The sequence below is a fragment of the Mus caroli genome, chromosome 4, assembly GCF_900094665.2.
Source record: "Mus caroli chromosome 4, CAROLI_EIJ_v1.1, whole genome shotgun sequence".
NCBI lineage: Eukaryota > Metazoa > Chordata > Mammalia > Rodentia > Muridae > Mus > Mus caroli.
The window spans coordinates 115,634,722-115,638,545 of NC_034573.1; positions in this window are offsets into that span (position 1 = coordinate 115,634,722).

Here is a 3,824-nt window from a genome sequence, read left to right on the forward strand (position 1 = left end):
AAAAAAAAAAAAAAAAAGAAAGCAGGCTGAATAAACCCTGAGGAGCAAGTCAGTAAGCAGCATCCCTCCATCGTCTCTGCATCAGCTCCTGCCTCCTGTTTGACTTCCTGCCCTGTCTTCCCTCAGGGATGGACCATTACAGCTGAAATAAACCCTTCCCTCCCCTAGTTGCTTTGGTCATGATGTTTCATCACAGTAATAGTAACTCAATAGTAACTCAAACTAGGACACTATACACACACACACACACACACATATATATATAGATATCTATATATCTATATATATACATGTGTGTGTGATATATATGTGTGTGTGTATATGTATATATACACATATATACATATATATGTATATACATATATACATACATATATACATATATATATATACACACACACATATATATGCCTAGTGTCCTCAAAAAACAGTAAAGGGCATCAGATTCCCCTGCAACTAGAGTTACAGATGGCTGTGAGCTACCATGTGGGTGGTGGGAATCAAACCTGAGTCCTCTGGACAAGCATCCAGTGCTGTTAATCACTGAGCTACTTACTTCTCCAAGCCCTATTCTACTTAGCCTTGAAACAACACTAGGTAGGCAGCAGAAAACCTGAGGATAAATGACTCAGGGATGTGGGAGGGGCTTATGGGAGGGGCTGTGTGGGAGGGGCTGTGTGGGAGGGGCTGTGTGGGAGGGGCTGTGTGGGAGGGGTCTCCAGGAAAAGAGTGTTGAGAGGAAAGGCTTTGCACTGAAAGGGGGCTTGGCAGAACCCCAAACTGTAGAAACAGAACTACTCCAGTCACAAGCAGAGTTGACCACATATAAATACTAGAGTCAGACTGGTATAGATTTGAACTGTGGCTGTAACCCACCCCCTATGTGACCTGGTGCACATGGCTTCACTTCTCTGAGACTACTTCCTGAAGGTTGGGCGAAATCAGGTATGGGTGGGCTTCCATTACATAACTAAGGCAAGAAGACAGTGCTCATGGATGGTGGGTTTCTCTTTCCAGTACAGTCTATGCTTCGTGGACACATGGGTGAGACACTGAAGGGACATGGAGGTCAGGACTTGAGATGACATGTGCAGTCACACTTATAGCTAGCTATGGCTGGTGCAAACATCCCACTGCAGTCAAAGTTTCAATTCAAACTACAATTATGTGGACTAACAGTACTAGCGTAGATACAAATGGAACCAGCAATGTGTATAATCACATGGAGATGTGCTGGCAACATACATGTCACCTACATGAAGACTAGCAGATAATGCTCACATAGAACTTGTTCTATGCCACAGTCTGATCGGAGCTCCTATCATACTAAGACACTTAATTCTCAGAATAATTCTAGCTAGTAAATACTACTGAAAATCCATTTTTATACACAACACCTTGAGATGCTTAGCAACCATCCCGAGGTCGTCCAGCTAGTAAGGCTCAGTACCTAGGTCTAACCCAAACCAGTTGGATGCCAGAGCCCAAACCATGCCCAGGTTTCCCAACCACTTACTCCAACACAGCCTTCCATTGCTCCACACATCAGCACTGTGACATATAGTGTCCATCTTGCTGCTTCTAATTCCTAGATGAAGACACTGAGGCTCAGACTGCCAGTTGGACTGAGTCAAAGTCACACAGCTAAGGTCAATGGCTGAATTTAGATGCCAGGACTTGAGGGTGGCAGAGGTTGAAGTGATGAGAAAAGAAGTTGGTGCAGGCAAAAGGGCCACAGGGGGTGGGGGACGACGTCCAGTGTCAACAAGCTGACTCATTCATTCTTTGGGGAAAGGAAGATTTGTTGAAATTACATACGTGCATAGGTATGGTAGAATAATAAAAGAAATCATATTTAGCCTCTGTCCCTAATTCCTGGCACACAGCCCCCAAAACCCTTATCTCCCCAGGGTGATAAGAATGTCTTTTGCATGCTAATAAGATTACTAGTGACTGAAGACCCCTAAATTGCTTCAGGAGAGGACCTAATGAGAGAGGCTGGAAAATGGCAGCCTCGCAGTCCACATTCCAGGGAAAGGGGAAGAGAGATATCGGGCAATCACAGATGACTAACACCAGAATGGGAACTGTCTGCCATTGGCTGGCTGCCTCCATAAACTGCTGAATGGGGGGAGGGGCTAGGGAGCAAGAGGTGCCTGGAGATGCTGAAGACAACAGCATCCAGAGAGGGTAGGAAAGCCTGGTATCACTTTCCCAACACTTTGCCCTGTGAATCTTATGGATTTGATTGCTATGCTTAAACTGTAGTCTCCCTCTTTCCCCCTTCTCCCCTGCCTCCTCCCTCCCTGCCCCCTCCCGTACCTGAGTGTACACACGTGTGTGCATATGTGTGTGCACATATGTGTGCAGGCTTGTTGAGGTGAGAGAGGATGACATACAGTGCTTTCTGTAACCGGTCTTTGCTACTTTATGGGTCCTGTTTCCTACCCTTTACCCCACAGTTTTACCCCTAACACTAGATAGAAGAGAAGCAAGGAGAGAGGGGAGAGCGAAGTTAGAAAAATCCCTGAATCTAATTTCTTTTTTCTTTTCTTTCTCCTTTGACCACAACTACTAACAAAGCACAACCAAGCTCCCTAAAGAACCAACTGACACCAAACCTGCCCAGCAGGGCACGGCTAGCACTGTATACCCTCAGAAAAGTTCCCAGAATTCCAAACATCACACAGTCACAAAAACTATCCTTTCCCCAGCCCCTGAGTTGCATTCTTAACAGTGAGCTGGCTGTCATAAGTAAAATGTCCCTCAAAGCCATGCAAAGCCATTCAAGCACATTATGAAGCCTGTGGTAATGGGTAGGGGTGCCCTCAACCCACAGCAGGCCTAAAACTTAAACCTGGTGCCAGTCTTGAGGACTGAATCCCTAAATGTGTAGGGTCTGATACTTACTCCAGGTTGATAATATCAGGGTTGATCTGGGTGGCTAAATACCCACTTGAGGTCCAGAGAAGCAGAAAACCAGTCATGGTATCTGGAGATTCTATGTTCCTTCCTGGTGTCAGAGTGTCATGAACATAGCCAGTTCAGTGGGCCATGGCCAACCTGTGGATAGACCTCCCTTGCCAGGGGATGGCCACATGTGCTCAGTTAGAAAAGGGCATTTCACACATCAGGTGGAAAGCAGGCGGCTCCCAGAAGGTTGTGTGAGTGGCTGAACACTCACCAAAGGGCCTTAAGGCTGAGCAGAGGCAGTTAGCACAGGGCACGGGGTAAGCATAGCGGGATGGAGCCGGGACAGTTAGGAGGGCCCCACATGAGCACAAAGAAGTCATAGTGGTGAGCAAGCTGCTACTGACATGTGGGGAAGAAGGATTGCTCATTAGTTAGGAGGGAATGGAGAAGAAAGTTAGCCAGGCCTCACAATTGGCCAGGCAGGTCAGCATAAGCAGAGGCCGGTAAACCAGAGCTCTGGGGATGTCCAAAGGGCCTGAGAGATGTCAGAGTGGTGAGATGCAGCTGTCTCGGCCAAAGTCGATGTTTCTCCATGTCAGCTTTGTGGAATCTTGCTGGAGCAAAATGTGTTGCTGACTGCAAGCAGATTGGAGTGACAGGGCGCAGAATGCCTATGTGGAGAGGGCGGCGTGGCGGAAGGGTTGCATATTGGAGTGTCAGCCAGGGAACACAGCTCTGACAGGCCATTGACAGGTGGGATGTCAGCAAGCCGTGACCTCTATTCCCAAGACCTGGCCAAGCAGCACAGAAGTCAGTGGCTGAACCCCCATCTAGGGAGCGATGGCCCACAGATGTGGGAGTGGGAGGTGTAGAGGTGGAGTTTCTATGGCTGCCATAACAGTACTGACAGT